General features: G+C 52.1%; 4 non-coding genes across 4 annotated transcripts; all 4 read right to left on the bottom strand.

Annotated features, from left to right (window-relative positions):
* Positions 1–4,519: 4,519 nt before the first annotated feature.
* On the bottom strand, positions 4,520–4,591 carry TRNAP-AGG. Its single transcript has one exon. It is a non-coding gene; the product is annotated as a tRNA-Pro (tRNA).
* A 1,148-nt stretch (positions 4,592–5,739) lies between these two features.
* On the bottom strand, positions 5,740–5,811 carry TRNAP-AGG. The gene has a single exon. It is a non-coding gene; the product is annotated as a tRNA-Pro (tRNA).
* A 2,208-nt stretch (positions 5,812–8,019) lies between these two features.
* On the bottom strand, positions 8,020–8,091 carry TRNAP-AGG. The gene has a single exon. It is a non-coding gene; the product is annotated as a tRNA-Pro (tRNA).
* Positions 8,092–12,013: 3,922 nt separating this feature from the next.
* Positions 12,014–12,085, bottom strand: TRNAP-AGG. Its single transcript has one exon. It is a non-coding gene; the product is annotated as a tRNA-Pro (tRNA).
* Between the last annotated feature and the right edge of the window lie 1,608 nt (positions 12,086–13,693).

The raw sequence follows: 13,693 nt of genomic DNA, 5'->3' as shown, positions 1-13,693 counted from the left end.
TATAGACACTCCCCCTTGCTCGGGATTGGACGGGTGATCTGTCTATCGAAGTGCAGATCACCCGTCCAATCCCGATCAAGGGGGAGTGTGTATATGTGGCGCGGCGGGGATTAGACAGCTATTCAAATGAAAGCTGTAATGTTCCCCGCACGCTGATTAACTAGGCGGCGGCATCTAGGTATGGGGAGACATGGCTGCATATGTGGGGGACATGGCTGGATATGGGGGGACATGGCTGGATATATGGGGGACATGGCTGCATATATGGGGGACATGGCTGCATATATGGGGGACATGGCTGCATATGTGGGGGACATGGCTGCATCTGTGGGGGACATGGCTGCATATGTGGGGGGACATAGCTGCATATATGGGGGACATGGCTGTATATGTGGGGGACATGGCTGTATCTGTGGGGGACATGGCTGTATCTGTGGGGGACATGGCTGCATATGTGGGGGACATTGTTGCATTTGTGGGGGACATGGCTGCATCTGTGGGGGGACATGGCTGCATATGTGGGGGGACATGGCTGCATATGTGGGGGACATGTCTGCATATGTGGGGGGACATGGCTGCATATGTGGGGGGACATGGCTGCATATGTGGGGGGACATGGCTGCTTATGTGGGGGACATGGCTGCATATGTGGGGGGACATGGCTGCATATATGGGGGACATGGCTGTATATGTGGGGGACATGGCTGTATCTGTGGGGGACATGGCTGTATCTGTGGGGGACATGGCTGCATCTGTGGGGGACATTGTTGCATTTGTGGGGGACATGGCTGCATCTGTGGGGGACATGGCTGCATATGTGGGGGGACATGGCTGCATATGTGGGGGACATGGCTGCATATGTGGGGGGACATGGCTGCATATGTGGGGGGACATGGCTGCATATGTGGGGGGACATGACTGCATATGTGGGGAGACATGGCTGCATATGTGGGGGACATGGCTGCATATATGGGGGACATGGCTGCATATGTGGGGGACATGGCTGCATATATGGGGCACATGGCTGTATATGTGGAGGACATGGCTGTATCTGTGGGGGACATGGCTGTATCTGTGGGGGACATGGCTGCATATGTGGGGGACATGGCTGCATATGTGGGGGACATGGCTGCATATATGGGGGACATGGCTGCATATGTGGGGGACATGGCTGCATATATGGGGCACATGGCTGTATATGTGGAGGACATGGCTGTATCTGTGGGGGACATGGCTGTATCTGTGGGGGACATGGCTGCATATGTGGGGGACATGGCTGCATATGTGGGGAGACATGGCTGCATATGTGTGGGGACATGGCTGCATATGTGTGGGGACATGGCTGCATATGTGGGGGGACATGGCTGTATCTGTGGGGGACATGGCTGTATCTGTGGGGGACATGGCTGCATATGTGGGGGACATGGCTGCATATGTGGGGGGACATGGCTGCATATATGTGGGGGGACATGGCTGCATATGGGGGGACATGGCTGCATATGTGGGGGGACATGGCTGCATATGTGGGGGGACATGGCTGCATTTGTGGGGGACATGGCTGCATATGGGGGGGGACATGGCTGCATCTGTGGGGGACATGGCTGCATTTGTGGGGGACATGGCTGCATCTGTGGGGGACATGGATGGATATGTGGGGGGACATGGCTGCATCTGTGGGGGACATGGCTGCATTTGGGGACACATTTAAAGTGTCGGTATTCGGTATCGGCGAGTACTTGAAAAAAGTATCGGTACTTGTACTCAGTCCTAAAAAAGTGGTATCGGGACAACCCTACCACAAATGCAAGTTTGGATTTTTTTAACGATTACCAATATAAAGAGGAGTTTCTACACTGACCACCAATGTAATGGGGATTTACACTGGCCACCAATGTAATGGGGATGTACACTGACCACTAATGTAATGGGGATGTACACTGACCACCAATGTAACAGGAGCATTCACAGTAACCCCCAATGTAATGAGAAGATTTACACTGACCACCAATGTAATGGGGGGGATTTACACTGACCACCAATGTAACAGAGACATTTAGCCAGCGATCGCACTTGTGTGTGTCGGGAATACATACAAAATCGCTTTCCTGACACCACAGAAATGCGCGGCCCTTTAGCAGATACACAGAAGTGCCATGAATTGTTACTGACCCCCCTCATGTATGGGCTGAGATGTGCGTATTCACATGAACCACAATTCAGGGTGCCGGGCGCTGTGTGTTATATTGAAGAAGGCTCCGCCTCCAATTTTCTTACCTTTGCAGAACAGGCTGAAGCACAGTTGTAGGCAGGACTTTCCAGCATTACCCTTTACCTCCCCCGGGGGGCGGCATTCAGCAGAAGTGATGGTGGATATGACCTCAGGGGGGCGTGATATACATATGAACGCCGCCTCTATTTACATATCACTGCAGGTTATTTACATGTAAACACAGAAGGCCAGATCCACGAAGCAGTTACGTCGGCGTTTCTATTGATACGCCGCGTAACTGCTAGGTTGCTCCGGCGTATCTTTGTTTTGTATCCACAAAACAAGATACGCCTGAAGCTGGGCTAAATCCGACTGACGTACGTCTTAGTACGCCGTCGGATCTAAGGTGCATATTTACGCTGGCCGCTAGGTGGCGCTTCTGTCGATTTCCGCGTCGAGTATGCAAATTAGCTAGATACGCCAATCCACAAACGTACGTCCGGCCGGCGCATTTTTTTTTTTACGTCGTTTCCGTAAGGCTTTTTCCGGCGTAACGTTACCCCTGCTATATGAGGCGTACTCAATGGGCCGGATTCAAAGAGATTCGCGCATTTATTACGGAGGCGCAGGGCAACGATTTTGCCCTGCGCCCCCGCAATTTTTTTGTGCTGCCCTCGATTCACGTAAATTGCGCGGGCGCGCCGGCAAAATGCCCGGCGCAAGAGCACGCAATTTAAATGATCCCGTAGGGGGTGGGAATCATTTAAATTAGGCGCGTTCCCGCGCCGAGCGTAGAGCGCATGCTCCGTCGGGAAAGTTTCCCGACGTGCATTGAGGCAAATGACGTCGCAAGGACGTCATTTGCTTCAAAGTGAACGTGAATGGCGCTGGACCTTACGCAAACGACGTAAAATTCAAATTTCGCGACGCGGGAACGACGGGTATACGTAACATGGGCTGCCCCTGCTAATAGCGCGAAAACCGCCGTACGTAAACGACGTAAATTGCGTACGCAGGGCTCGCGCAACGTGATGTGAATCGGTGTTAGTATGCAATTTGCATACTATACGCTGAGCACAACGGGAACGCCACCTAGCGGCCATAGCTAGAATGTAGCCTAAGATATGCGGGCATAAGAGCCTTATGCCGCGCATATCTTAGGCTGCAGTCGGCGTAACAAGGTTCCTGAATCAGGAGCACTCGTTACGCCGGAGCAAGTAAGCAATTGCGCTGTGTAACCTATGGTTACACAGGCGCAATTGCTTCTTGAATCCACCCCAATGTTAAGTATGGCGTCGAATTTTGAAAATTTTACGTCGTTTGCGTAAGTCGTTCGCGAATAGGGCTTTGCGTAGAATGACGTTCACGTCGAAAGCATTGGCTTGTTGCGGGTTAATTTGGGCATGCGCACTGGGATACCCCCACGGACGGCGCATGCGCCGTTCAATAAAAAACGTCATTTACGTCGGGTCAAGTAAAATTAACATAAAACACGCCCACATCTTTAACATTTGAATTCCCCACCCTTACATCGGCAGATTTACGCTACGCTGCCGTAACTTTAGAGGCAAGTGCTTTGTGAATACAGCACTTGCCTCTCAAAGTTACGGCGGCGTAGCGTTACTAGGATACGCTACGCCTGCTGAAATATACGATGCGCTACGTGGATCTGGCCCAGAGTCTGCGGGTGAGTCATCTGTACACAGCAATAGGGCAGAGCTGGGCAGCAGCAACAGAACTTTACACTGAGATATCAGGACACAGCACGGGACTAAAATTTCAAGGGACAAGGGAATTTAAACCGGGATAGATGGCATGTATGAGGCAGCTACCACAGCAATGATGGGGCTCAGGGTGGCTGCCCCTTTTGCCCTGCCTTAAAATTGTCCTGCCACCGCCTTCCAACTGCAGAGGAGTTGCTCATAATGGGGCACAGCGGGGGTACAGACCCGGGAACTCAGCACAGGGATGGAGGGAACCCCTCATAATGGGCACGGCGGGTGTACAGACCCGGGAACTCAGCACAGGGATGGTGGGAACCCCTCATAATGGGCACAGCGGGGTGTACAGATCCAGGAACTCAGAACAGGGATGGTGGGAATCCCTCATAATGGGCACAGAGGGTGTACAGACCCGGGAACTGCCTCCACTTCAAATAAATGTATACTCAATTTAGTACGGAAATCAGTTTTTATTTGTTTTGTCACTATTATTATATTCATAAAGATTCCTATTATCTCTGTTATATAAACAGCATTTTATTCAGAGTCACTAATACTTTCTTTTATAAGGATGGAGGTGAAAAATGTGGGGCTCGTCCGGGATTTGAACCCGGGACCTCTCGCACCCTAAGCGAGAATCATACCCCTAGACCAACGAGCCAGCTGGATACAGATGTTCATATACTGCCACATCAGCAGCAGCCTGACCTGGGATCACATGACACAGTCAGTGGGATGTCGGGTGCTGAGGTGTCTTGCAGCTCATTCATAACTCACACAAGGTTCTTACACATGAAATGGAGCTTCTATTGTGTGGCCCTCTGGAGATGTCGGGGGGCCCTTCTTGAGGCCCCCTATAATTTTCAGGCTGACCACCATTGCTGTAGACTGAAGGAGAGGATATTCCAGCAATGACAATGTTTCCATAGCTGATGTCTGATTCTTTAGATCATGGATTTTTATGAAGAATGAACCAGCTGATTGGGAAATAAAGAAAATGTAGCACTATTATTTAAAAAAGCACCAAAATACATCCCTGGGAATTACAGACCAGTCAGCCTAACATCAATAGTATGTAAGCACTTGGAGGGGATGATAAGGGACTATATACAAGATTTTAGTAATGAGAACGGTATCATTAGCAGTAATCAGCATGGATTCATGAAGAATCATTCTTCCCAAACCAATCTATTAACCTTCTATGAGGAGGTGAGCTGCCATCTAGATAAAGGAAGGCCCGTAGACGTGGTGTATCTGGATAAAGGCAGGCCAGTAGACGTGGTGTATCTGGATAAAGGAAGGCCCGTAGACGTGGTGTATCTAGACAAAGGAAGGTTACTCACTCACTCACTCACCAGGGGGCGGCCACCTGAATAGTCGGCGGCAGCAGCAATACATAGATTTATGCAATGCATGAATCTATGTATTGTATCAGTGGTGGTGCGGGAGCGAGAGGGGGCGGCGCTCCAGCACCCTCTATGGACGCACCGCCACTGGGCGCCAGTGATCACAATAGTAACCCCCAGCATTGGTGTCATTGGCCACAGTAATAACCCCCAGCACTGGTGCCAGTGGAAGACCACTCAGTGTTTACCGAATCCCCCCTCCCATGGCGCTCTCTGCCTGGTGACGTTGGGCTGGGACTTCCACTGTCAGGTGCAGGAACACAGAGAGAGCGTCCCACCACCTGGGATCCCACGGCCTGCAATGTGCCCAACACAGGACAGGATGGACAGATCTTGCCACGAACCTTTTGAAGCACAAGGGCCACTAATACTTTGTTTTATAAGGATGAAAGTGAAAAATGTGGGGCTCGTCCGGGATTTGAACCCGGGACCTCTCGCACCCTAAGCGAGAATCATACCCCTAGACCAACGAGCCAGCTGGATACAGATGTTCATATACTGCCACATCAGCAGCAGCCTGACCTGGGATCACATTACACAGTCAGTGGGATGTCGGGTGCTGAGGTGTGTTGCAGCTCATTCATAACTCACACAAGGTTCTTACACAGGAAATGGAGCTTCTATTGTGTGGCCCTCTGGAGATGTCGGAGGGCCCTTCGTGAGGCCCCCTATCATTTTCAGGCTGACCACCATTGCTGTAGACTGAAGGAGAGGATATTCCAGAAATGACAATGTTTCCATAGCTGATGTCTGATTCTTTAGATCATGGATTTTTATGAAGAATGAACCAGCTGATTGGGAAAAAAAGAAAATGTAGCACTATTATTTAAAAAAACACCAAAATACATCCCTGGGAATTACAGAGCAGTCAGCCTAACATCAATAGTATGTAAGCTCTTGCAGGGGATGATAATGGACTATATACAAGATTTTAGTAATGAGAACGGTATCATTAGCAGTAATCAGCATGGATTCATGAAGAATCGTTCTTCCCAAACCAATCTATTAACCTTCTATGAGGAAGTGAGCTGCCATCTAGATAAAGTAAGGCCCGTAGACGTGTATCTGGATAAAGGAAGGCCCGTAGACATGGTGTATCTGAATAAAAGAAGGCCCGTAGACGTGGTGTATCTAGATAAAGGAAGGCCCATAGATGTGGTGTATCTGGATAAAGGAAGGCCCGTAGACGTGGTGTATCTAGATAAAGGAAGGCCCGTAGACGTGGTGTATATAGATAAAGGAAGGCCCATAGATGTGGTGTATCTGGATAAAGGAAGGCCCGTAGACGTGGTGTATCTAGATAAAGGAAGGTCCGTAGACGTGGTGTATCTAGATAAAGGAAGGCCCGTAGACGTGGTGTATCTAGATAAAGGAAGACCTGTAGACGTGGTGTATCTGGATAAAGGAAGGCCTGTAGATGTGGTGTATCTAGATAAAGGAAGGTCCGTAGACGTGTATCTGGATAAAGGAAGGCCCGTAGACGTGGTGTATCTGGATAAAGGAAGGCCCGTAGACGTGGTGTATCTGGATAAAGGAAGGTCCGTAGATGTGGTGTATCTAGATAAAGGAAGGCCCGTAGACGTGGTGTATCTGTATAAAGGAAGGCCAGTAGACGAGGTGTATTTGGATAAAGGAAGGCCCGTAGACGTGGTGTATCTGGATAAAGGAAGACCCGTAGACGTGGTGTATCTGGATAAAGGAAGGCCCGTAGACGTGGTGTATCTAGACAAAGGAAGGCCCGTAGACGTGATGCATCTGGACAAAGAAAGGCCTGTAGACGAGGTGTATCTGGATAAAGGAAGGCCCGTAGACGTGATGCATCTGGACAAAGAAAGGCCTGTAGACGAGGTGTATCTGGATAAAGGAAGGCCTGTAGACTTGGTGTATCTGGATAAAGGAAGGTCCGTAGACGTGGTGTATCTAGATAAAGGAAGGCCCGTACACGTGGTGTATCTGGATAAAGGAAGGCCCGTAGACGTGGTGTATCTAGATAAAGGAAGGCCCGTACACGTGGTGTATCTGGATAAAGGAAGGCCCGTAGACGTGGTGTATCTAGATAAAGGAAGGCCCGTACACGTGGTGTATCTGGATAAAGGAAGGCCCGTAGACGTGGTGTATCTAGATAAAGGAAGGTCCGTAGACGTGGTGTATCTAGATAAAGGAAGGCCCGTAGACGTGGTGTATCTGGATAAAGGTAGGCCCGTAGACGTGGTGTATCTGGATAAAGGAAGGCCCGTAGACGTGGTGTATCTGGATAAAGGAAGGCCCGTAGTCGTGGTGTATCTGGATAAAGGAAGGCCCGTAGACGTGGTGTATCTGGATAAAGGAAGGCCCGTAGACGTGGTGTATCTGGATAAAGGAAGGTCCGTAGACGTGGTGTATCTAGATAAAGGAAGGCCTGTAGATGTGGTGTATCTGGATAAAGGAAGGTCCGTAGACATGGTGTATCTAGATAAAGGAAGGCCCGTAGACGTGGTGTATCTGGATAAAGGAAGGTCCGTAGACGTGATGTATCTGGATAAAGGAAGGTCCGTAGACGTGGTGTATCTGGATAAAGGAAGGTCCGTAGACGTGGTGTATCTGGATAAAGGAAGGTCCGTAGACGTGGTGTATCTGGATAAAGGAAGGCCCGTAGACTTAGTCACTAATACTTTGATTTATAAGGATGAAAGTGAAAAATGTGGGGCTCGTCCGGGATTTGAACCCGGGACCTCTCGCACCCTAAGCGAGAATCATACCCCTAGACCAACGAGCCAGCTGGATACAGATGTTCATATACTGCCACATCAGCAGCAGCCTGACCTGGGATCACTTTACAGAATCAGCCCAGCCTGAGCTGTGAGCGGGGGAAGGGTCTTACTGTAGATGCCTGGGGTCCAATGCGTGGCCTGTGAGTTCGTGGCAAGATCTGTCCATCCTGTCCTGTGTTGGGCACATTGCAGGCCGTGGGATTCCAGGTGGTGGGACGCTCTCTCTGTGTTCCTGCACCTGACAGTGGAAGTCCCAGCCCAACGTCACCAGGCAGAGAGCGCCATGGGAGGGGGGATTCGGTAAACACTGAGTGGTCTTCCACTGGCACCAGTGCTGGGGGTTATTACTGTGGCCAATGACACCAATGCTGGGGGTTACTATTGTGATCACTGGCGCCCAGTGGCGGTGCGTCCATAGAGGGTGCTGGAGCGCCGCCCCCTCTCGCTCCCGCACCACCACTGATACAATACATAGATTCATGCATTGCATAAATCTATGTATTGCTGCTGCCGCCGACTATTCAGGTGGCCGCCCCCTGGTGAGTGAGTGAGTGAGTAACTTGTATAGCGCAAACAAATGCGAACTTAATCGCCTCAAGGTGAGCGCCGGCCATCTGAATAACAGCAGCTGGTTGGCTGTGGAAGTGTCTATTAGGGCCATCGGCTCTGATAGGCTTTCCAAGTACAGCCCTTAGGATCGGCTTCCAAATAATTATCCAGGGGATGTACGGGGGGTGCGTTCCTTGGATAAGATAGACAGGCGTCTCAGCCAATCAGGTTCACCGGTAACCTGATTGGCTGAAGCGTCATCGAGGGCGGGATAAGACTTTGAGGGACCGTGGAAGGAGCATGGCCAACCACAGAAAGGTAAGCGCCTTTCAGCATTTTACAGGGCACAGTAGCAACAATTAAAGGGCACAGTGGCGACAATTAAAGGGCACAGTGGCGAAAATTAAAGGGCACAGTGGCGACAATTAAAGGGCACAGTGGCAACAATTGATGGGCACAGTGGCTGTGTTTAATGGGATGGCATAGTGGCTGTGTTTGATGTCATGGCACAGTGGCAACAATTGATGGGCACAGTGGCTGCGTTTGATGGCATGGCACAGTGGTGATAATTGATGGCAGAGTTTGGTGCGTTTGATGGCATGGCACAGTGGTGACAATTGATGGCACAGTGGCTGCGTTTGATGGCATGGCACAGTGGCTGCATTTGATGGCATGGCATAGTGGTGACAACTGATGGCACAGTGGCTACGTTTGATGGCATGGCACAGTGGTGACAATTGATGGCACAGTGGCTGCGTTTGATCGCACAGTGGTGACAATTGATGGCACAGTGGCTGCGTTTGATGGCATGGCACAGTGGCTGCATTTGATGGCATGGCATAGTGGTGACAATTGATGGCACAGTGGCTGCGTTTGATGGGCACAGTGAGGCTGCAATTATTATTATTTTTTTGTTTGATTTTTCGTTTGTTTGCGCCCCCCCGAAAATTTTGAGCACCAGCCGCCAATGCTGGGGGTTATTATTGTGATCACTGGCACCTGGGGTGCCCAAGTTTTACGGATTGCCCGGGACATTCCCACAATTGGCAGGTCTGTCCCAGGTCCCGGGCACCTTTATTCTGGGACAGTACAGTGTCCCGGAATGAAATTGACAGAGCGTGTAAAGCCCGCCATAGTGTCACAGCCGCGACTCCTGCCCAGCACGCAAAGCGGAGGTGAAGTAGACGTTCTCCTCCTCCGCGCCACTGCTCTCCACCATGCCGGGTGACCTGTCAGCATCGGCAGCACCAAAGATACCAATGCCTGCACTGCACTCCGATCTCTGCCCTCCGCTACCCTTATCAGCAGAGCTGACCGAAGCCGCCACCCCTCCTCGGCTGTTTACATAAATACATGTACACGGTGCCAGGAGCCAAAGGAGGGGACACTGCTGTGCATTTCCCACGCTGAGGTCTGTGCTAAGCTTAGTGTGATTGTATTGTAGGTAGGTGGGCAGATGAGGGGGACAGGGACAGTAAATGGTAAAAAGTAAAAAAATCTCTCCCCCCAGCACATATCTGACCCCACCACCTCCCTACTAGCACAAGTGGGGAGGGAGGGGGGTCTGTACTTAGGAGGGACTGTACTTAGTGGGGGGTCTGTACTTATAGGGGGGTCTGTACTTAGTGGGGGGGTCTGTACTTAGTGGGGGGGTCTGTACTTAGTGGGGTGGTCTGTACTTAGTGGGGTGGTCTGTACTTAGTGGGGTGGTCTGTACTTAGTGGGGGGGTCTGTACTTAGTGGGGGGTCTGTACTTAGTGGGGGGTCTATACTTAGTGGGGGGTCTGTACTTAGTGGGGGGTCTATACTTATTGGGGGTCTGTACTGAGGGAGGGGTGTCTGTACTTAGAAGGGACTGTACTTAGTGGGGGGATCTGTACTTAGTGGGGGGGTCTGTACTTAGTGGGGGGTCTGTACTTAGTGGGGGGTCTGTACTTATTAGGTGGGGTCTGTACTGAGGGAGGGGGTCTCTACTGAGGAAGGGGGGTCTGTACTTAGGAGGGACTGTACTTAGTAGGGGTCTGTACTTATTGGGGGGACTGTACTTATTGGGGGGTCTGTACTTAATGGGGGGGTCTGTACTTAGTGGGGGGGTCTGTACTGAGGGAGGGGCATCTGTACTTAGGAGGGACTGTACTTAGTTGGGGTATCTGTACTTAGTGGGGGGTCTGTACTTAGTGAGGGGTCTATACTTATTGGGGGGTCTGTACTGAGGAATGGGGATCTCTACTGAGGAAGGGGGGTCTGTACTTAGGAGGGACTGTACTTAGTTGGGGGATCTGTACTTAGTTGGGGGGTCTGTACTTAGTGGGGGGTCTGTACTTATTGGGGGGGACTGTACTTAGTGGGGGGTCTGTACTGAGGGAGGGGGTCTATACTTAGTGGGGGGGTCTATACTTAATGAAGGGGGTCTGTACTGAGACAGGGGACTATACTTGGCAGGAGGGACACCATGTTTTACCGCACCGGTTGGGTGACACCAACCCCAGCGAAGCCACTGCCACCCATCTCCTGTATCTTCTCTGGGCCCACTCCAGCATGCTCTAATATAGGGGTCCCCGGGCTGCACTGCCACTGGGTGGAGCCACATCAGCAGCGGGAGGGGCGTTCACCTTCTCGGGGGGCTCCAGTGTGTCGGACTGGTGGCAGGCTATGGGGGGAAGGCGGCACTGCCAGGCTATGGGGGGAAAGTGGCACTGCATCTGGTGGCAGGGTAAGGGGGGAAGGTGGCACTGCATCTGGTGGCAGGCTATAGGGGGAAGGTGGCACTGCCAGGCTATAGGGGGAAGGTGGCACTGCTTCTGGTGGCAGGCTATGGGGGGAAGGTGGCACTGCATCTGGTGGCAGGCTATGGGGGGAAGGTGGCACTGCATCTGGTGGCAGGCTATGGGGGGAAGGTGGCACTGCATCTGGTGGCAGGCTATGGGGGGAAGGTGGCACTGCATCTGGTGGCAGGCTATGGGGGGAAGGTGGCACTGCATCTGGTGGCAGGCTATGGGGGGAAGGTGGCACTGCATCTGGTGCCAGGCTATAGGGGGAAGGTGGCACTGCATCTGGTGGCAGGCTATAGGGGGAAGGTGGCACTGCATCTGGTGGCAGGCTATAGGGGGAAGGTGGCACTGCATCTGGTGCCAGGCTATAGGGGGAAGGTGGCACTGCATCTGGTGGCAGGCTATAGGGGGAAGGTGGCACTGCATCTGGTGGCAGGCTATAGGGGGAACGTGGCACACTGGGACCTCGGCACTTGGATTCTGACCACTTTGGGAAACTTCTCGGGATGTTGTTGGCACTTCTTATGTTGATAAATCTCCTCCTATTCCTGGGATATATTCGGAGTCTCTAATCCTTTCTTTTATAAGGATGGAGGTGAAAAATGTGGGGCTCGTCCGGGATTTGAACCCGGGACCTCTCGCACCCTAAGCGAGAATCATACCCCTAGACCAACGAGCCAGCTGGATACAGACGTTCATATACTGCCACGTCAGCAGCAGCCTGACCTGGGATCACATGACACAGTGTGCGGGGGAGGGGAGGGGGGGTAATGGAAGGAAGCTGGAAAGACGGCCGCAGTCCCTCCGTAGAAGGCGAGGGTGTGACAGAAATGAACTCCACATGAACGGCTAGATTCAGGTACAATTGCGCTTTTTTTGCGGAGGCGCAGGGCAAAGTTTTTGCCCTGCGCCCCCCCGCAAATTTACTGCGCTGCCCTCGATTCACGGAAGCAGTAGCTCCGTAAATTGCGAGGGCGCGCCGGCAAAATTGCCCGGCGTAAGCGCGCGCAATTTAAATGATCCCGCCGGGGGGCGGGAATCATTTAAATTAGGCGCGTTCCCGCGACGATCGTAGAGCGCGCGCTCCGTCGGGAAACTTTCCCGACGTGCATTGCGGCAAATGACGTCGCAAGGACGTCATTTGCTTCAGAGTGAACGCGAATGGCGTCCAGCGCCATTCGCGAATCACTTACGCAAACTCCGTAAATTTGAAATTTCGCGACGCGGGAACGATGGGTATACGTAACATTGGCTGCCCCTGCTAATAGCAGGGGCAGCCTTGCGCGAAAACCGCCGTACGGAAACGACGTAAACTGCGTACGCAGGGCTTGCGTAACGTTGTGAATCGGCGTTAGTATGCAATTTGCATACTATACGCTGAGCACAACGGGAACGCCACCTAGCGCTGCGCAAACTGTTGGCGCTATATAAATCCTGTATAATAATAATAATAATAGCGGCCATCGCAAGAATAAGAGCCTTATGCCGCGCATATCTTAGGCTGCAGTCGGCATAACGAGGTTCCTGAATCAGGAGCATTCGTTACGCCGGGGCAAGTAAGCAATTGCGCTGTGTAACTATGGTTACACAGGCGCAATTGCTTCTTGAATCTGGGCCATTGTCACTGGGTCTCTGTGCTTCACTATGCAATGCAAGGCAGATCATGGCTGGTGGGAGGAGCCGGCAGGGGGCGGTACATAGCTCCCTAAAGGCATCACAGCGTCTAGGCTTCAGTACTCCTCCCAAGAGCCCTCAGTCCTGATACAAGCAGTGGGCTGGCATGGGGGAAGAGCGGGCGTTCCTAGGCAGGCTGTTTTTGCATGGTAACAGCCACTGGTGATGCTGAGCCCGGGCCCCTGATAAGACAACACAGCCGGCCCTCCTGTACTGAGCCCCGGGCCCCATTCGTTCTAAAAGGGGGGGTTCTAGCACATGCACCCCTTTCATCTGCTGCCCGGGCCCCCCCTGTGTGCCCCTTTCAACCACAGCAATGCTAGCTTCTCCTCCTCTCCTTCCCTCCGGCTGCACTGCAGGGGGATTGGTTCTAGCACATGTGCCCCTTCAGAAGTCAGAGGGGTCGCTGGAGACACAGAACTCACAGGGGTCTCTGGAGACACAGAAGTCACAGGGGTCGTTGGAGACACAGGAGTCACAGGGGTCGCTGGAGACACAGGAGTCACAGGGGTCGCTGGACACACAGGAGTCACAGGGGTCTCTGGAGACACAGGAGTCATAGGGGTCTCTGGAGACACAGGAGTCACAGGGGTCGTTGGAGACACAGGAGTCA

The sequence above is a fragment of the Rana temporaria genome, chromosome 5 (assembly GCF_905171775.1).
Source record: "Rana temporaria chromosome 5, aRanTem1.1, whole genome shotgun sequence".
NCBI lineage: Eukaryota > Metazoa > Chordata > Amphibia > Anura > Ranidae > Rana > Rana temporaria.
This window is presented reverse-complemented; position numbering and strand designations above follow the sequence as displayed.